At 47.0% G+C, this 21,006-nt stretch overlaps 1 protein-coding gene and 1 pseudogene across 1 annotated transcript in view; both read left to right on the forward strand.

Moving 5' to 3' along the window:
- Positions 1 to 21,006, forward strand: part of PODXL (podocalyxin like) — a 1,065,326-nt gene that overhangs the window by 724,770 nt on the left and 319,550 nt on the right. The gene's annotated exons all lie outside the window — the stretch shown is intronic.
- LOC126950805 (NADH dehydrogenase [ubiquinone] 1 beta subcomplex subunit 9-like) overlaps positions 8,975 to 21,006 on the forward strand; it is an 80,434-nt pseudogene continuing 68,402 nt past the window's right edge.

Here is a 21,006-nt window from a genome sequence, read left to right on the forward strand (position 1 = left end):
CCCAAGAGTCTAAAAGAGGGGTTCACCTACCTTACTCTTGGGAGAAAACATGCTTCCTCAATTAGAGGAGAGTGAACCCTTCTGCCCACACTTTGAAGCACATCTCCACCCCACAGTACCTCCTCCAAAATTGGTCAAAGCCTCATATTCATCAAGCCACATGGTGCCAGCAGGCAGGATGGCTGTGTTGTAAAGTGACGCACATCAGAAGTAATTTTCTATGCCGAATGGGTGAGTGGATTAGTCAAGACTTTTTTGACTACAAGTCTACAACAAAGCAATTTAAGATAAGAAGAAAGGTGAATTATTGTAGCCACAAATCCCAAGAGTGGAACCTAATGCAAGCCTATCTAGACCAAGAATGTCATCAGGTATCTATCTATCTATCTACTAATCTCTTGCTCCATCTCTCAAACTCCTTTTGCAACTCTTCAACTTCCTTCTTACCATGTACAGTCCTCCTCCATGGCACGGACAGAGGCCTCAGGTGACTCTACATTTATAGCACTTCAGTTGGTAACACCCAAGAAGGAGGAAGACCTCCTCTTTCCCAGGTCCATGGATCAGCCTTGCTTGAGTCACATCCATGTTCCTGGATCAATGTGGCCATGACAAGGCAGGAATGCAGATACTGTAACTGGTGGCCTCTACAAGAATGACAAGGAATGGAAGAGAGGCAGTCTCCCAAAAGAAATGGCAGTGCCATTGCCAGAAAAAAAGATAGGGACAAGTATATTGGATGTCCACATAGAAAGACAGGCTAGTTGTTCTTTCTTCATGAGACTAGTTTTAAAAAGTGGACTCAGAAATTTCTACAGAAGGCCAGGTGCGGTGGATCATGCTTGTAATCCCAACACCTTGGGAAGCCGAGGCAGGCAGATTGCCCAAGGTCAGGAGTTTGAGACCAGCCTGAACCAACATGGCAAAACCCTGCCTCTACTAAAAATACCAAAATTAGCCAAGTATGGTGGTATGTGCCTGTAATCCCGGCTACTTGAGAGGCTGAAGTAGGAGAATCACTTGAACCCAGGAGACGGAGGTTGTAGTGAGCCAAGATTGCACCACTGCACTCCAGCCTGGGCAACAGAGCAAGACTCTGTCTCAACAAAATAAAAAAAAGAAAGAAATTTCTACAGAATATTTACATTCTAGATGTAAAGAATAGGAAATAGGAAGCTAAACTTGGGCCTCATGATCTCCAAACCAGATTTTTGCAGAGAAGGCTGGCCTTTGGAGTGTCAGTTTTCCTAGCTACTAATGAAGTCATAGGTTTTCCCATTTGACTCTTGTTCCCTGTGAATATCCTTCCTCAGTCAGGAGCCTTGAAGGAGATAAACGGTGGAAAATAGGATTCAGAGACAACATTTTATTCACATCTCTGGCAGTCTCTCAACTCTCTGTGCCCTGCCCCCTCTCTAAAAGTTCCTCTTGAACCCACACTTGTAAAGGCCAAATGGAAGAGATAAAGGAGAAGAGAATAAAGCAGGATGTGCAGTCAAGAGAGGTCGGCACGTGCTCACAGCCGGGAGGCCGACTTCAAAAGATGCTGAACAGAGTGCTGGAGTGTCTCCCCCATCACACCTGCCTGCATGTCAGCAACATGCAAAGTCTGCAGTGGGTGAGTCTTGCAGACTGTGGCTGATGATGTTGATGACAATAACCGATGATTCAGGGATGAACATTTTTTCCATCACTTGCCAGGTGAGTGACCCAGGGCAAGTTACTTAACATCTATGATCCTCAATTTCCACATCTGTAAAATGGGAATAGTGATTGTTACCAATCTCACAGAGTTGTCATGAAAATTAAATGAGATAATGCCTTAAAACAGGGCAGGCACAGTGGTTCATAGCTGTAACCCTAACAGTTTGGGAGGCCAAGATGGGAGAATCACATGAGCCCAGGATTTGAGACCAGCCTGGGCAGCACAGGGAGACCTTATCTCTACAAAAAAATTAAAAAGTTAGCCAGGTGTGGTGGCATGTGCCTCTAGTCTCAGCTACTCAGGAAGTTGAGATAGAAGGATTACTTGAGCCTGGGAGGTCAAGGCTGCAGGGAGCCATGACCATGCCACTGCACTCCAACCTGGGCAACAGAGCAAGACTTTGTCTCAAAAAAGTTGCTTAGAACCGTACCTGGAACATGATAAACTCTCAACAAGTATTAGGTACACTGTTACCATTAGCAGCAAGATCTATGTTCAGTCTTTAAACTGAAAAAAAAAAGTGTCTCAATCATATATGCACTATTTTTCAAGTGTGTTATTTTCATGAATTAAATATAAACTCATTGAAAATTGTTACTGAATACAGTGTACCCTACAGTAATTATGTATCTTCTCAATCAGTCAACATTCAGGTGCAGTTACTCCCATGTTGAGATTCCTTTCTTCCAATTAAAAGAATCTTCATATTCAAAAAAGGTTGAGAAGTACCAACACATATCACAATGTTGTCTCTACAGTGACTTCAACCCCAGAGAAGTCATGCCTCCAATGCAAAGTTTAGGACTTGATCTCTTACCTTTTCAAAGAAAGATGCTCTTTTTCTATTGCCCTTTGCTACCGTTGCTTGCAAAGAAATTAAGTAGAATTCATGGCATCAGCAAGCATTAAATATCCCCATCTGTCCTGCCTACCCTAGGAGTTTTGCGCACCTGGATTTTTCTCTCCTACCCATGATGGATGGCCAGGAGCCACACTGTCAGAATGACTTCCAATCCATAAATAGCTCTGCCATTTAGATGCCATGGGGATAACATTAATACCAAACACAAAGGCTAAATAAAAAGCCTTTAGCAACTGAATGGCCCTTAGATTTCAGAGTTATCGATCCAGTGGAGCCTGCTAAGTTATTATGGCTAAAGCTCTGCTCGGAGAAATCTGTGATCCTGAGAAAAGTTAGCAAAAGTCACAGTCACCTTTAACTACAAAGTGCAGTGAGAGGACTCCAGGGCAGCTAATTACCCCATCCACTCTGGCACATCCCAAAGGCTGTGTCCATTCCTCTGCATCTGGTCTGGGGAATGGCTCTGTGGCTCAGTTTCCCCAGATCAACAATAGTTCAAAATGTACGGTGCTTTTAACTTTTGATTTCAGTCTCACAACAACTCTCCCAGATGGGATGGACATTATGACATTTCTGTATCATAACAAACAAATTAAGAAACAAAAGGTCACGTGAGTTGCCCAAGATCAAGTAATATGTGACAGACAGAGCTGGGACAAGAACGGCAGTCCCCATGTCCCCCCAGCTACAGAAGCCCCAGATTGGTTCCTGGAACCTGCAACTAGTTCTTTGCATCATCTCCTAAGGCCTTCTTTGATTGAGGGCTTAGACTCCATCTGGTGCTGGGAGTTGCTATCACCTAGAATAATTTATACCTCTTTCCCTTAATAACCTCCCCAACTTCAGGTCTGAAGTAAGTTTGTCATACTGCTTTAGGCTAACTGTTGAGCAAAAGCACTGGGGTGGCCACCAGCAAATGCTGCTTGGTGCAGGCTGGCACTCATGGGCAGAAGGGGCTGAATTTGCCTTGGTTCTCTAGCATCCTGCACAAAGCCATGCTGGGATTGGGTTGCAGGATCACAGGGGGTGAGATGGAGGGAGGGTGTGTCAGCAGAGGGACCCCACTCCCTACACCTCTCCTTTTAAGGGACAAGCATGAGAGGGGCCATGGAAGTGAGGCAAAAACTGTCTGAGATTGGCTGCAAAATGTCCTGAGCTTGGGCACCAGCTATTTACAGGAGTCACAGGGAAGGCTAGCAGCCCTGCTTCTGGATGTAGGAGGCTGAGAAGTTGAGGGTGTGCAGCACCTCCTGCTGGAGGGGGCAGGGGAGCCCTGAGCCCTGCTAGCTTGTTACCAAGCTACCCGAAGAGATATTGGGGACAAATCGTCAGTGGCCAATACTGCTTGTTCCCCATATTTGCATTTTTGGACTGTCAGTCTCGCCCCATGATGGGGGATAGAATAAGGAAGAAAGGGAACATAAAAGATATCTCTAGGGCTCCAAGGCCATGTAAAGAAACCACAATACAAAGCCCACTCACCACAATGGCCCCTTCTCTGGGAGAAGTCTTGAAATGTGGCCATTGACCCCCCAGCCTTCACCATGGCTGACTGATCCATTTGTACACCCCTAAGTAAATCTGGTTTAATCACATTTTCTTCCAACAGAAGATTTATCTTGTGGGATGGTGAGATCTCAAGAAATGTGAAAACGGGGTTGCACCATGGCAGGACAAGGTGATAAGGTCTAGGTTCTCCTATTGCGGGGTCTCTGGGCATGCCCCAGTTTTTCCCCTCTCTGAGTCTCAGTGGTTTCACGTGCTTCTTTGAGCCCATGAAATTCACCAGTGTTCCTTTAAAAATGTCCCTTTTGTTTAAGCCACCCAGAATTGATTTCTGCTGTTGCAGGGGCAGAGGAAGGATATCTTAATTAATATGCATGGAATAACTATTTTCAAACTCTTCTGTATTATACTCATATGTAAAACATCCTGAAGAAAAACACTTGGTTCCTTTCATGAATCTCTGCAACAAACCTTTTTAAAATTAAAAACCTTTTTACAATTAGCAGAGAACCATGATGCTCTGTAATTTTCATTAATGTAAAAGATATGTTAGTAGAGATAGAGAAGAAGGTTGGATACAGAAAGGTTTGTTATAGGCTCAAAGACTCACTCCTTAAGGGATTTTTCTCTCTGTTTGTAATCAGAGTGGGAGCAACCAAAGGGAGGCGGGAATAGAGTCCAGGGACAATAGCACCTGGTTGCAGGTTGGGAGAACCCAGGTTCAACTCCAAGCACCTCCCACCTCACTTGACCTTCAGGAGGCAGGGTGGGGCACAGGCTCTACCGCCACTCCTCAGCCATGTGATCTTGTGCTGTTTCTAAGTCACAGCATCCTCACTGGCTGGCAGTAAGGAAGTGCTCAAAAAGCATTTGCAGCTGTTATTATTGTGTTATATTCTAGAACCACTCTCAATCAGATGGTTAGCTAGAGAGAAAGAGGGATGGGAAAGGTATTCTAGAAGCAAAACTTGGAGAAATTTTTGAAAAATGGTTTGTTTTTGTGAAGGAGCTGTTATCCTCTAGAACTAATTAGAGAAATGATGAAACACTTAACGCTTTGCCTCCGATAAATCATAAGCAGGGTTATTAGAAGGATCAGCAGGAGAGGAGTTAGAAGTGATTTTCCGAAAAACCGTACACCAGCCTAAGGACATTTTTGACACTTGAACCACCAAAAGAAAGTTAAGTGTTCTCCTTGAGTTGAGTAGGGAGACCAACATGAGGCCACAGTGGTAATTAATGACCCAGGGGAATGAGATAAAAAGGTACTTAATTTGAAGACAGACATTTATATTTCTTTTAATATTGTTCCATATCATTTCCCTTGTTTTATCTCATAATTAAGAACCGTAGTTATATTGACAAAGGGTTATGTTTCTGAAGGAAAACTTAAAAGGTTTGGCCAAATGCTACATTTCTATTTTATGCCAATAATAAGGGGAGTGGGACTGGATTCAGAACTGGTTCTTTCCTGACTGTGATGGCAGCACGGCAGTGGAGCAAGGTACGAGCTCAGGCCTTTCGTGGGGACCCTTCCCCTAACTCTGGGTGTCTTTTAGGTCGCTGTCGGAGAAACCTGCTTACATATTCCTGGTATTAAAAACACTCCTCTCAAAGTGATGGCAATCAAAGCTGTTTTCAAAATAAAAATATTTACAAAGTGTTTCGTGAATAGCTCATTCTGTTGCTCAGAGGGCCTGACGGGACCACAAGTGGAGCCTGGGCAGAGATTAGGCAAAGTCAAGGGCACTTAGCAAGAAGCCCAGTCCTTCCATAGCCCTGGATCCCATTGATGGGGCCCCAGTGGGGTTCAAACACCTGTATCCCCATTGACCTCACCTGTCTGGCAGCTGCAGCTTGAGCCTATGAGAAAACTCGTGTAGATCTGGATCCCACGGAAAACAGCTGAGACCTGCCTTTTTGGTTAACAAAAAATCATCAATGAAGGTTTATTCCATGTTGAGGCTGAGACTGTAACAGTAATGATGCTAATTGTGCCAGTCTAAAAGCTCAGGCTCAAGCAGAGCCTTACGTATGTGCCCACCTGAGACTCCCTGTCCTTCCATTTGTATTTATCTTAATCTTGTTCATTATTGTGCCCCCTTAGGGTCTCTATGCCAATACCAGGTTTCTGTGGCCTTAACAAACAGAATATGTTTCATTATCCTAATGCTATACAAATTTAAATAGAAAAGTGGGAAACAGAGAGGGAGCAAGCATGTTGCACCTTGACAGCTGGTGTAGGTGCTGTAAATGGGCATTGGTGTGGGCTCTGAGCCTCTGGAGAGGGACAGCAGATGCTAACCTGCCTGTGACTGTGACTGCCTCATGCCGGGAAGAGACATGCCTGAGAGCTGGCTGCACACATAGAAAGGGAGGCATCCGCACATGGAGCTGGCTCCAAGGAGAAGCCCTGCTGTTGGAGGCCTCACTCCTGCAAAGTTCTGAATGCTGGGTTAGTGACAATGGTTGTAACTTATGGGTGGGATGGAAAAGCTATTTTTAAAACTTCTCATTTGTGTGGCAGGAAAGTCCTTTGGCCTAAAGACCAAGAGCCGAAAGTCAATTGCAGCTGAGGCTACCAGATGTGACCCCAACAGAGCACTCAGAACAAAGAGAACCCGCCACCAAAGCTGAACAGAACTTTTCAGCTCTTTCTTCAACCCTTATGCAAAAAAGCATAAGCCAATTAGAGCACCTGAAAATGTGACTGAGATGGAGAAGCATGACTTTCTGGACTGGGTGCTGTGCAGCTTTGCAGGGCATTGGGGTTCAGAATCGGGATTTTTCCAGGATCCTGAAAAGCTATCACCAGCAAACACAGCTTTCCCAGACACAGAAGTAAAGCGTCACAGATTGAAGGGGGTTCCTGACAGGTTAATGGCAGCACTCTCCCCAGCCCTCAACACGCACACACCCACTCGCTCTCCTCCCCTCCCCCCCGGCCTCCTGCTAATGAGAACAGATTTATAAGGCTGCTCCTGGGAGAGCTGCTCAGCTGTCAACCTGGCTTCCCCCCAGGTTCTCCATGGGGCCTCCAGTTTCCAGGGCCGACAGGCAGGGTTTGACTCACTTAACATATGTGTAGAGCTGACTACAGGCTGGACATGTGCAGGGTTCCCGGGACACAAAGAAGGCTGAGGCCCAACCGCGAAGGAGTTCACCACCAGTTGGGAGTCAGACATGCAGGCAACTAGTCATCATACAAGTCACAGCTGACTCGTACATGCCCCTGGCAGGTCAGACAGTCCCATGAGGAGAAGGCTGTAGTTCAAGTTCCACGCAGGGGCTCCTCAAGATGGCCCCAAGCGAGCGAGCTTCACTCACCCCTTCACTTAGCCCCACTCAGCTGTGAGCAATTTGTCCAGCAAGAAACTAAGAAGGGCGATGTCTCACATCTGTCTCCAAAGCACAGTTTTTCAAGTTGACACTAAAGCTAAAATTATGTATCAAAAAGAGACCCGGTGTAAATCGGTTCCATCAATTTGAGTGAATTTAGATGGATGAGTCTCCACTGGCACTGAGAAATAGAAGGCCTGTATGAGATGCTGAGGTCAAAGCAGACCTGCCACCACAGGCATCTCCCCATTTCTCAGAAAGGAAATTAAAAAAACCAGCACTATGGTCCATCCCTGCGTCCCTACCCCATCTCACAATGCTGTGTTCCCAGAGGATCCTTCCACAGTTGGCTTCTGCTCCAGCCTAAACTTCATTAATGTTGAACACACAGAGATTGTTCTGAATGTGGGAGGCTGTGTCTTCACCTGAGATGGGAAGAAAGGGATGATTGATATGCCGTGTGTCTATTTCCCTGGGAGGGGAGAGGGAGGCGCCTGGAGCCCTCTCCAGTGGCAGAGGTGGCAGGAAGAGCAGAGAGTTCAGGAAAGGCAGGCAATCAGCAGGGTGAACAGACAGGTCACCTGCCACCAGGAGGCAGAGCCTCTCCCTTCCCCAACTTTGAGCCCCACCTCACCCAAACCTCCCTCTATCTGTCACAAAACCTCCTAGATTCTCAGAGACTTGATACAGCCATGCCAGGCCCCCAGATAACTCACCTACCACAGCTTTCTTCCAAAAGGTCCATTTCCCATCCCATTATCAACTTCACAATAACTTTGTTTCACATGAGTATGCCAAGAAGGGCCACTTTCCTGAGGAGGGGCATTATCTTGTTTTATTGTCACAGCAAACCTGGGACATGGTGGACCTCGGTCTGGCCAAAGAGAAAACTGAGGCACAACAAGGAGGCTAATAAATTAAAATTATAAAATGAAATGAAACAACACTGCAGAGGCAGGACTAGAACCTAGGGCTCTAGACTCTAGCCCTTGGTGCTTCCCATGGCTGACCTTGCTCCTCCGCCTTCTTGTTGGGCTCATCTTGGATCCCTTTGCCTCCATCTTCCCCCTGAAGAACCTCAAAGACGGCGGAAGGTGGGACCCACATGACCCATGCCAGTGCCCCACTGTTTATGAAGACCTTGTGGCTTTGTTCATGCTTTGCACATGGACTTGATGATGGCTGTGGGGTATTCTGCGTATGAATGGACTAGGACAGAAACTAGCAGAGAAATGTGACTCTGAGAAGAAGCTCAGCTCCAGAGGGTAGGACAGTTAAGGTCTTGAGAATCATTTGGGATGGGGTGCACATTGCCTGAGGCTCTCAAACATCCTCAGGTCTGTGGGCAGCAGGGCAGTGGGGAGGGGCCTGGAGCAGCTCCACTTTAGGGAACAGTAAGTAGTCAGGGGTCCAGGTCAGGCCCTGCCTCCTGGTGTCCTTGTCTGCCAGCTGGGAAGCCATCTGCCCAGAAAGGTCTCTCCCCTCTTCTGTGCTGATTTCTAAAAATATGCAGCTTAAAGACTCCCCTGTGATTTTAGCATCCTACTCTCCCAAATCCCTAAATGGCTGAGCTCACCAAGTGGGTGAGGAGAAAAGATGGGGGTCACTGCAAGGCGGAAAGGGGCAGGAGATAAGCTGTGTGGTGGCAAGCTGCCGAGAGCCCATTCTGTTCCGGGTCAAGATGCACCCCCCTCCCCCACCCCGCCGCAACTGGGCTGGACCAAGGTTGCATAGTAGTTTTGCCCAACACTCTAAGGTCATGGGTTGGAAACAGGACTGCTGTGCCCAGGAAAGAGAAAGTGGGAGTCGAGACAGGACCCCCAGCCTGAAAGAACCAGATTATCTGACAGGAGACCAGGAAGCAACTCAGCCACGGAGGGGCAAGCATGATAAATTGTGGATCAGGGGCCTGGTCACAGTGACCCGGAGAAGGGCCCACTCCTGCCAGCAGGACAGAAGGCTGGCGTGCTTACATCTAGAAACTTCTGGCCCAGGCTCTTTTGATCTCCGAGTGTAGCAGATGCTGCCAATGCCTTCCCTGTCCACAGCCCTTTGTCCTACGCTGGGGCCCCTAAAGACAATTCGTGTACAGTCAGTGGTCTCCTACCTCGCTCTGCTGAGATCATTCACTGGCTGCAGAAGCTCGCTGGGCTCCTTTTGGGAAAGATGGAGTGTCAAGGAGTTCATGCTCTGGGCAAGCCTCAACTGAGGTGTAAACGCCCACCACCTTGCCCCCGGGAATGCAATTCCTAGTGTTGCTCCCACAGCCCCTCAGAGGGTTCCAGATGAACAGAGCCCCAGGGGAGGGACTGACTCTACTCTTCATTGTCCCTTCTCCCTTGCTGGTCTCACTTCCCCACTTCCTCTGCATGCATCCTGGAATCACCGCCTAAACTCCTTGCACCAAAATCCTTGTCTCAGGGTTGGTTTGAGGGGGGAAGGATTTAAACTAAGACATCTGTTATGGATTGAATTGTGTCCCCAAAAAGATGCAGGTGTTGCTGTCTTCACCCCCAGGACCTCGGAATGTGACCTTATTTGAAAATAGGGGGTGGGTGCGGTGGCTTACGCCTGAAATCCCAGCACTTTGGCAGACCAAGGTGGGTGGATCACCTAAGGTCAGAAGTTCAAGACCAGCCTGACCAATATGGTGAAATCTCATCTCTACTAAAAATGCAAAATTTAGCTAGGCGTGGTGGCACACACCTGTAGTACCAGCTACTCGGGAGGCTGAGACATTACAATTGCTTGAACCCAGGAGGCGGAGGTTGCAGTGAATCAAGATCACACCACTGCACTCCAGCCTGGGCAACAGAGTGAGACTCCATCTCAAAAAACAAATAAATAAAGAAAGAAAAGAAAATAGGGCCATTGTAGATGTAATAGGTTAAGATGAGGTCATACTGGAGTAGGGTAGACTCTTAATCCAACACAACTGGTGTCCTTATAAGAAAAGAAGAGACACACAGAAAACGGCATTGGATGAGAAAGGGAGAGATGCAATATCTGCCTCCCTGGGGATTGGGGTGATGTCTACAAGCCAAGGAACACGGAGGATTGCCAGCAAACCCCAGAAGCTGGAAGAGGCAAGAAAGGATCCTCCCCTACTGGTTTCAGAGGGAGCACCTTGATTCCAGACTTCTGGCCTCCAGCACTGCAAGAGAATAAATGTCTGTTGCTATCAGCCACCCAGTTTGTGGAACTTTGCTATAGTGGCCCTGGGAAACTTATATAGAACCTGATGACAGTGTTTAGGTGCAGGCTAAACCTGAGTATGGGGTACAGTGACACGCACTGTGAAGGTGGGAGGGGAGTGCGGACCCCCTGAGATTGTCACCCACTTCACAGCAGTTTTATGCACTAAGTAGGAGGACCCAGGCCTGCAACGGGCCCTGAGAAGCAAAGCCAGCTGAGGCCTCGGGTGTCGGGGATCCTGCCGACTGTCTGCCTACCCTCCCCAATCCCACCTCCATCCCCCTTAAACCTAATACCACAATCCCTTACTGATATTAAAAACTGACAAGGAATTTTGCCACCGGCACTAGCATTTTAATATTGAAAGGTTGTGAAATCTAATAAGAGCTACAAGGAGGTTGATGGGGATGGCGTCATTTTTCCCCCTTCCAAGCTTCAATAGAACTGGGATTCAATAAGCAAATGTGACAGAATGTGTAATTTCCCCTTGATCCACCACGGCCAGGCATTTCCTGTTTAATAACCTTAAGCCAGCGCACACCCCCCTCCTTGAACGGCCCCCTCCCCGAACATCTCTCCTCTCCATCTTATCAGAATCATCCTTCATTTGAACGCAGCTCAGACTGGCACTTTGGTGGCACCTTATCACCGCTTGAAGACACAAAGGGAACAAGCTGAAATATTATTTTTCCCCTTTGTGGAAAGGTGTTAATGAGATCTTCCTGCCTTAGCCCTGCCTGAGGCGGCAGGAGATTCCTGATCTCAGCCCTTTCCGGTCAAATCTCAGCTTTAAAACCTGTCCATGAAAGAGGGGGTTCCTGGCCCACACCCAGCCCCCAGACGAGGGGAGGCTGAGACAAAATTTCCAGCTAGAAAGTGATGAGGAGTGGGAGGAGCCCACGCCTGACCTGGGAGGCTGGGCTCTGAGAGTCCTGGCCGGCCACAAACAGCTCCACATGTGATATTGACAGCAGGCACTTCTGGCTTCCTGGCCTTGCCTGCTGGAGCAGGAGAGGGCAGCAGAAGCTCCAGGGCGAGGTCTGGGATACAGAGTGAGAGGAGTCCTACAGCCTGCCATGGACACCTGCCCCCGGCCTCCCAGCAGAATCCAAGCCCAGGAGCGCCAAAGAAGGTGCTTCCGGGTGGGCTGGGGCTTTACAGGAACACAATGAAATCTGTAGAGTAAGCCAGATTTGCCAGACTTATCAGGAAAGAGATTTCTCTAGACACCAGCTGAGCATTGGAATAAGAAAGGTATTGTCAGGTGTTGATTCTTGTCACTGCTGCTACACGGAGCATAGAGCAAGCATTTCCTCGGTGCTGGGCACACACTAAGACCACACATGCAAGGAATGGTTAAGGGCGTACAGGTATGGACCTAGCCTTGGTATGGAAGAAGGGCTTAGTCCTCTAAACTCAGGAAGGAGGCAGGACAGGCGTGGACATAGACTCACTCTCAGGAAGCCAGAGGACTGATGAGTGAGGTCCCATCGACGGCCTCAATGCTCTTCCTTATTTACCCCCCAAGGACACTTCCATTGCGAGGCCACAACCACCCTTTTCAAACTTGGCCACCTCTTCCTTCTTCTCTCCCGGAGGACTTTATGTACCCAAGTGCCTGGAAGTTTCACTTGCTTCTCACCTGTTTGCCTCTGTCTTGGTCGGTTCATCTGGATATTAGAGTAGAAAATAACTCAGAGGTATTTTAAGGAGGTCACATTTCAACCATGGGTTTTGAAAGTGTAACTATGGGCTGGGTGCAATGGCTTATGCCTGTAATCCCAGCACTTTGGGGCACCAAGGCAGGCGGATCACAAGGTCAGGAGTTCAAGACCAGCTTGGCCAATGTGTTGAAACCCTGTCTCTACTAAAAATACAAAAAAAAAAAAAAAAAATAGCCCAGCATGGTGGTGTGTGCCTGTAGTCCCAGCTACTCAGGAGGCTGAGGCAGGAGAATCTCTTGAAACCAGGAGGTGAAGGTTGCAGTGAGCTGAGATCGCACCACTGCACTCCAGCCTGGGTGACAGAGTGAGACTGAAAGAGAAAAAGAGAGAGAGAGAGAGAGAGAGAAAGGAAGGAAGGAAGGGAGGAAGGGAGGGAGGGAGGAAGGAAGGAAGGAAGGAAGGAAGGAAGGAAGGAAGGAAGGAAGGAAGGAAGGAAGGAAGGAAGGAAGGAAGGAAAGGGAGGGAGGGAGGAAGAGAAAAAGGCAAGAAAGGAAGGAAGGAAGGAAGGAAGGAAAGAGAGGGAGGGAGGCAGGGAGGGAGGAAGGAAGGAAGGAAGAGAAAAAAGCAAGAAAGGAAGGAAGGAAAAGAAAGAAAGAAGGAAAGAAAGAAAGAGAAAGAAAGAAAAGAAAGAAAGAGAAAGAAAGGAAAGGAAAAGAGAAAGGAAGGGAGGAAGGAAGGAAAAAGAAAGAAAGAAAGAGAGAGGGAAAAAGAAAGAAAGAAAAGAAAAGAAAAGAAAGAGTATAATGTTGCCAGGCAAGAAAGGAGAAGGTGGACCAGGCAGAGCAAATCTGTTGAATGAAGCAGGTCCTGGGGCCTAGATATGCTTGAACTATTTAGGGACAGATCGAGGATCCTCAGGACAGCAAAGACAAGTTGAAACAACTGAGAAAGAAGGAGGCTGGAAGGGAGGGTTTGTTCTTTCTGGGAAAGGTCTTGAAAGCCACCCAAGAGAGATGAGCATGGGATCTAATGAGAATGGAGGTGAGGGCCTTTGTAGGTTTTTAAAGCTCTCGAGTGACATAACTGTTTTGCGTTTTTGAGCCACCACATTGCTAACGGTGCAAAAGAGGTACTGGAGGGTAGAGAGATTGCTTGAGCAGATGCTGCAGTGATCTAACTCAGGGTTGGCAAGCTTTTCCTGTAAAGAGCCAAATAATAAGTATTTTAGGCTTTGCAGGCCATACTGCCTCTGTGGCAACTATGAAAATGAATGAGCATGGCTGTGCTCCAATAAAACTTTATTTACCAGAAAAGGCACCAGGCAGAATTTGGCCTGAGGACTACAGTTTGCCAACCTCTGGTCTAAGCCATAAAGAGATAGATCGAAAGTAAGGGATTCTGCCCTGCCTTAATGAGGTGCCCTATAAAGAGAGCAGAGCAGCTTGGGGGCAAAGAAAGGCATAAAAAAGAAAGAATAGACTCATCAAAAATGATAAGGTAGTATTAGAGTCAAATTTGACCCAGACCTCTCCTCAGTCAGAAATGACGTCAAACAATAGATTTTTAAAGTGTCCTTACATGGTGCATTTCCATCCCTATTGCAGAAGTTAGGAAACTAAGACAGACCCTTGGGTAAGGAGGAGCATCTGCTACCCACAGCTACCCAGGAGGGCAATCGCCAGGCAAGGAAAGTAAGGGGTGTCCCCTGGCTGTGAGTCCCCCAGAGCCCAGGCAAAGAAAGGCATCAAGAAAGCATGACATCCTTGTCTCCTGTTTCAGTTTTCTCAGGAGTGAGCCAAAGAGAGCATTGCTACTCCTCAGAAAGGAGATGTGAAGGCTGCAGTGTGAACGAGTCATTAACCATCCCTGAGTCTTCCTGCAATCACCTCACTAAAGCCAAGAGAAAACACATTCTTTGTCCAAAGCTACGCGGCTTGCTCATTGTAGAACCAGAAATAAAACCCAGGGCCCTTCTCTCATTTCTGCGCTAATTTGGCTACACCTACTTCTTCACCAAATAACAAAGGATGTGGGCCAAAAAATCAGAACTGCTCATTAAACATGTCCCAATAAACACTCAAACACACACACACACACACAGAGCACACTCAAAAACGTCTTGAATTTTTAAAAAGGAGTAAAAATTCCCCAGTTTCCACTGCTCCGAGTCCTCTTGAGCAGGAACAATAGAGCTTCTTCATTCTCTGCTGCACAAACCATCATCATGAGGACTTGGTATTTACTCGGATAAACATAATCTGCCCTGGAATGGCAGCCGGCTTCTGCAGATCACCTGACTAATAACATTTGCAGTTGCTATGTTACTTCAGCTCCTCATTTGCCATCATTTGTTACTTGGAGTTCCTGGAATTCCCTGCAAAGCTGTGGGAGGCAGACGGGAAGCCACGCTGGCTTGGAGAGAGGTTTGCCAGGATTCCAATCACACCCTCCCCATTGATGGCCAAGCCAGGGCCCCCATTGCTGGGTGGGGTGAACGGAAAGCTTCGTCTGTGCTTTCCCTGCTGGGTCTCTTCTCCTTGAGCCACAAAGAGAAGAGGATGCTAACAGGGGTTTGAGAGCCACAGAGACTGCCCCAGGTGAATGGAATAAGGAGCTAGGGCATCCAGAAAGCACTCATTAAGGATCATCTAATGTTTAGTATCAGTAGCTAAAAAACAGAGACAATGCAGTACCATGTAGAAGAACTAGATTTGGAGCTGGAAGACCTGGATTTGAATCCAGGCTCTGCTAAGAGCAGCAGTTTGTCTTGGGCAGGTGTTTTGACCTCTTGGAGCCTCATTATAGATTTCTCATCTATAATGAGAACAGGATATACATACTTCCAGAGTTTTCTAGTGAGAGCAGAATGATATAATGTGTGAGTGAGCTTTTAGTAGTCCTGGTGCATGACAGGGTTCAATATCACCACTGGGTCCTTCCTTTGTCCTATCTGCAGGAGGGCCTGGATGAGGGTTTGGCCCTCAGTTTCCAGAGGGCTGGGAATGAAGAGCTAGAAGACAGTAATGACAGACAACAGCAGGAGAGACAACCACACAAGGACAGAAGCCAAGTACAGGGAACACACCAGGCAAGGGTGTCACAGGCCATGCTAGTGGGGCCAGGGCACTCTGCAATCTCTCTTCATTGCAACGAGTCAATGGAACTTGTTGAGAAAGGGAGTTTTCAGTTAAGCGTTGCCAGCACATACTATGGTCAAGTCAAGAGTGGGAAATTGTTGGAAAAGTGGTCAGAGAGAGGGCTGGGGGGGCAAGACATGCTCAGTTTTCCTCTTGGCTGCTTTAATTCTATGCTAGGTGCAATCTCAGAAGAGGTCTCCTCCAGCCACGTCTTCTTCATCCATCTCTTTTGCAAATGGCTGAAAGGCAGGGAGGAGGATCTGAGAGCAGGAAGAATCTTCCTGCTCCCATTTCCCAGCTCTGGTAGTGCTAAACTTGTCCCGGTAATGGAAACTAGCCCATGTTCAGCAAAAAGGCTCCAGGCCATTCTGTAAAAGTAGATTACAATTATCCCTTGGTGCCTGTCCGTGGGGGATTCGTTCCAGCACCTTGTATGAACACCAAAATCCACAGATGCTTAGGTCCCTTACACAAAATGCTGCAGTATTTGCATGTAACCTACACACATCCTTTAAATCATCTCTAAACCACTTACAATACCTAGTACGATGTAAATGCTATATAAATAGTTGTTATATTGTATTGTTTAGGGAATGACAAGAATAAAAAGTCTGCACTGTACAGATGCAAACCTCATAGGCTCAACCACGTCTTTGATCCACGATTGGTTGAATCTGTGCCTGTGGAATGGTGGATACAGACGGCGTACTGTACACGGGGCTTTCCTGCAGGAATCTCTTTTATCCACATCCTTCTGCAGAGACTGCGGGGCCTCTGCCTGTATATATGCCTGTCACAATATTTGAGAAAAATATTCCAGGAAAAGTCCCTCTTCCAAGAGGAATATTTTATTGTTTATGAGATAATTTACTTTAAAATTCTTTGGCATAAACAACCTGGGATGTATGTGGAACTGTCCCTTAGGTACATTCAAGGTGGTCTGCGTTTGAGACACCCTAAGCAGAACAGAACACTCCAGGACACTCAACAAGCACAGAGTCCCTGTTCAAAAAGCATCCCTTTCAGAGCTGATACGTAGCCTTCAAAACAGCAGTGTCGAAAATCTACTAGGTCAGTTTGCCACCTGAAAATGGGCATAAAATGAACAACTCTAACCATCAGCATCAGTGCCCGTGCCATGAACAATGGCATCACAACTGTTCTGACCAAGGTGATCTGAGCCACCCTCCAGATGTAGCTAGGGCTATAGCTGACGAAGGCTGTAATCTCATCCATGGCTTGGCAGAACGTTACCATAACAAAGCCACACTCCCTCTTGTAGATGCTCCACACAGGATCACCATTATTCTGTGAACACATCCCTCCTTCTAGGTTTCTGCTAGCACCAGCCAGAGTTGAGAGCTCTGGCCACATCCAGGTGCTCTGGTCCACTTGGTGGGAAACCTGGACAGCTGAAGGTGCTATAGAGTGTGATTTTTAGGGCAAACACTGGAGTCAGCCTCGCTGCTTTAAATTCAACCCCACTGTTCATTAGCTGTGGGCCCTGGGGATATGGCTTAAACTCAGTGTCTCAGTTAATACATGAAAAGGGCTTAGAATCATGCTCAGCAAACAGAAAGTGCATTGTTAGTCAGCATTATTATTACCACCCCCTAGAGGAGAGCAGAGTACCAGGTCATTGAAGTCCAAGGCACCAGGTTGTATGACAATAACCACGACTACCTTCTGATGAGCACCTTAATCACTGTAAGCACACTCTACCAGCTCCTTCCTACGCATTAATTCCTTTAACCCTCACAACTCTTGGGGTGGTTATTATTAGCCCCATTTTGTGGGTGATGAAATCAAGGCTTAGAAAGATTAAGTAACTTTCTCCTTGTCATGTAACTTAAGGCAAGGGAATTAAGACATATACCAAGTCCTGTGTTACCCCAGAGCCTGGGTTCTTCCCTACCACAATGCCCCACCTCTCCCTAGGATGGCCAAGCTATTTCTAGGAGCACTTTGACTCTCTATGTTAACTTTTCTACCAAGGAGAGAAATCATGGATAATGGAATATCTCACCTCCTTGACAATTATGTTTCTCATTTTGCATTAACAAATTAGCATTCGGGTTTATCAGTCCATCTCTTATTGAGAGACAGGACTAGTTGGATTTCCTAGGCCAACTAAGAATTCCTTTGCCTAGCTGGGGAAGGTGACCGCACCCACCTTTAAACAAGGGGCTTGTAACTCAGCTCACATCCGACCAATCAGGTAGTAAAGAGGGCTCACTAAAATACCAATTAGGCTAAAAGCAGGAGGTAAAGAAATAGTCAAATCATCTATCATCTGAGAGCGCCAGGGGGAGGGACAATGATTGGGATATAAACCCCAGGCATTTGAGCCAGGAATGGGCAACCCCCTTAGGGTCCCCTCCCATTGTGTGGGAGCTCTGTTTTCAACTCTATTAAATCTTGCAACTGCACGCTCTTCTGGTCCGTGTTTGTTCCAGCTCGAGCTGAGCTTTTGCTCACTGTCCACCACTGCTGAATGCCGCCATCGCAGACCCACCATTGACTCCTACCCCTTTGGATCCAGCAGGGTGTCCACTGCACTTCTGATCCAGCAAGGTGCCCATTGCCGCTCCTGATTGGGCTAGAAGCTTGCCATTGTTCCTGCATGGCTAAATGCCCAGGTTTGTCCTAATCAAGCTAAACACTAGTAGCTGGGTTCCACAGTTCTCTTTCATGACCCATGGCTTCTAATAGAGCTATAACACTCACTGCATGGCCCAAGGTTCCAATCCTTGGAATCTGAGGCCAAGAATTCCAGGTCAGAGAATAAAAGCCTTGCCGCCATCTTGGGAATGGCCCGCTACCATCTTGGGAGCTCTAAGAATGGTCTAGTAACATCTGGTGGCCTGTACGGGGATTCTCCAAAGTGGTGAGTAATATAGAATCACTTTTGCTTGTTATTCTGTCCTATCCTTCCTTAGAATCAGAGGAAATACCAGGCACCTGTTGGCCGGTTAAAAACAATTAGCGTGGCCACCAGACTTAAGACTCAGATGTTAGGCTTCCTGGGAAAAGGCTTTCTAACAACCTCCAATCCTTCTGGGTTGGGAGCATTGGTCTGCGTGGAACCAGCTTTGGCTTTCACAATGTCCTGGGGGAAGCCAAGGGCCTACTAGAGGCAGAAAGCTGTTGTCCCAAACTCCGGCATTGGCCAGTGGAGATCATGGCACAGCCAGAAGTCTCTACTCAACAGTCGCCCAAGCATGTGCCCCTACCTCTCCTTCTGACCTATACCTCCTGGGTCCCGACCACAACTTTCTTGAAAGTGTAGCCCCAAAATTCTCCTTACCTCTGAATCTACTTCCTCCAATCCCTGCCTCCTAGATGCTAATGCTTCAGACTTTCACTTCCTCTCCCAAGTATTAAAGCAAGTTGTACCTCCAAAGGGATCTAGGGAAGCTCTACGCTATGTCCTTAGGCATCTAGGCTATGAACCCAGGGAGTCTTGCCCCGGTGTCCCTCCCAATTAAGGTATACAGCTCTTGACATGGGCAGTTATTTGGGGCCCATTCCCCACCACCCTTGCCAGGGCCCCAAGTTTGTAAATGGCTAGGAGGACTGCTCTCCCATTATGTAAGATGCTCTCCCTCCAAATTTCTACCCAGCTTACCCTGCCTCCGCAATACAATCTCCAAGCCTTGGCTCCTTGGCCAGGGCCTTAGAACTGATGACCCAGTACTTTAACAACTGGAACTGGGTCTACGACAACATAATAGATCAGGATGAAAGTGAATTGAGTAAATTAAAGGGAGGCGCATATTCCTATAGTGGCAAATGGGGGCAATGAGTGAATTTCCTTCCACTGTGTTCCCAAAATCCATCTACAGAGAGAGAAAGGAAGAGACAAAGGGACAAAGAGGGAGTCAGAGAGAAAGAGAAAAGGGAAAAGAAAGAAAGAATGCAGAGGGAGAGAGAAAAGAGGGGAAAGAGAGAGAGAAAGGCAGAGAGAAAGAGAAAAGAGAGAAAGATGCAGAGAAAGAAAGAGAGGGGAGAAAGAGAGAGAGAAAAAACAAAGAGAAGGGAAAGAGAGAGGAATAGACAAAGAGGGAGTCAAAGAGAGAAAGAGAGAGAGAGAAGTAGTAAAGGAAAAAACAGTGTACCCTATTCCTTTAAAAGCGAGGGTAAATTTAAAACCTCTAATTGATCATTGAAGGTCTTCTCCAGGACCCTATACACTCCAATACCAAACAAGGGCAGAGCCCAAAAGCACTGAGACCACTAACAACCCATAGCCTTCCTATCAAACATCCTTAACCCAGTAACCTGAGGATGGCCCAAACGCATTCAATCAGTAGCAGCAACTGCTTTGCTAACAGAAGAAAGTAGAAAAATAACTTTTAGAGGAAACCTCATTGTGAGCACACCTCACCAGTTCAGAACCATTCTGAGTAAAAAAAAGCAAAAAGGTAGGTTACTAACTGAAAAATCTGAAGGTATGGGGCTATTCTGTTAGAAAAAGGTGATTTAACATTATCCACCGAAAAATTCCCTTAACCCAGCAGGTTTCCTAACGAGGGATTTAAATCTTAATTACCAAGCAAAGGTCCGATCAGATCTAGGAGGAACTCCCTTCAGGACAGGATGATAGATGCCTCCTCCCAGGTGATTGATGGAAAAACACACACACACACACACACACACACACAATGGGTATTCAGTAATTGATAGGGAAACTCTTGTAGAAGCAGAGTTAGGAAAATTGCCAAATAATTGGTCTGCTGAAACATGCAAGCTGTTTGCACTCAGCCAAGCCTTAAAGTACTTACAGAATCAAAAAAGTCTATCTCAATCCTCACTCAAAAGGTTACCTACCCCCTCTCTGAAATGCATTTGCATAAGAACTGCTGTTTATGGGAATGCATCTTGATGGGGCAGCTGAATTGTTATGAAATACTCAGGAAACCAGCCCAGCTCTAGAACTCACCCCTGAGTGCAAAGGCAACGTTGGGCATGCTGGTAAAGGACCACTAGAATCTGGCAGCCCGGACCCCTTTCTTTGTGGTCAAGAAAGGTGGGAAAACAGGTGCAGGACTGCTACATCTGTGAGCGTAATGAATTCGATAAGCAGAGGTCCATAGGTGGTTACGCACCCTGGAAAGGAACTCACCCCTGAGCACAAAGGCAATGTTGGGCACGCTGGTAAAGGATCACTAGAATCCAGCAGCCCAGGCCCCTTTCTTTGTGGTCAAGAGAGGCGGGAAAACAGGTGCAGGACTGCTACATTGGTGAGCATAACTAATTCGATAAGCAGAGGTCCATCGGTGGTTACGCACCCTGGAAAGGAATAAGCATTAGGACCATAGAGGACGCACTAGGACTAATGCTCATCAGAAAATGACTGGGGTGCTGGCATCCCTATGTTATTTTTTCAGATGGGAAACATTTCCCCCAAGGCAAAAATGCCCCTAAGATGTATTCTGGAGAATTCAACCCAGTCAGACTGTATGTACCTTTTTCCCTCTCACACTTGAAGCAAATTAAAATAGGCCTAGGTAAATTCTCAGATAACCCTGATGGCTATATTGATGTTTTACAAGGGTTAGGACAATCCTTTGATCTGACATGGGAGAGATATAATGT

The sequence above is a fragment of the Macaca thibetana genome, chromosome 3, assembly GCF_024542745.1.
Source record: "Macaca thibetana thibetana isolate TM-01 chromosome 3, ASM2454274v1, whole genome shotgun sequence".
NCBI lineage: Eukaryota > Metazoa > Chordata > Mammalia > Primates > Cercopithecidae > Macaca > Macaca thibetana.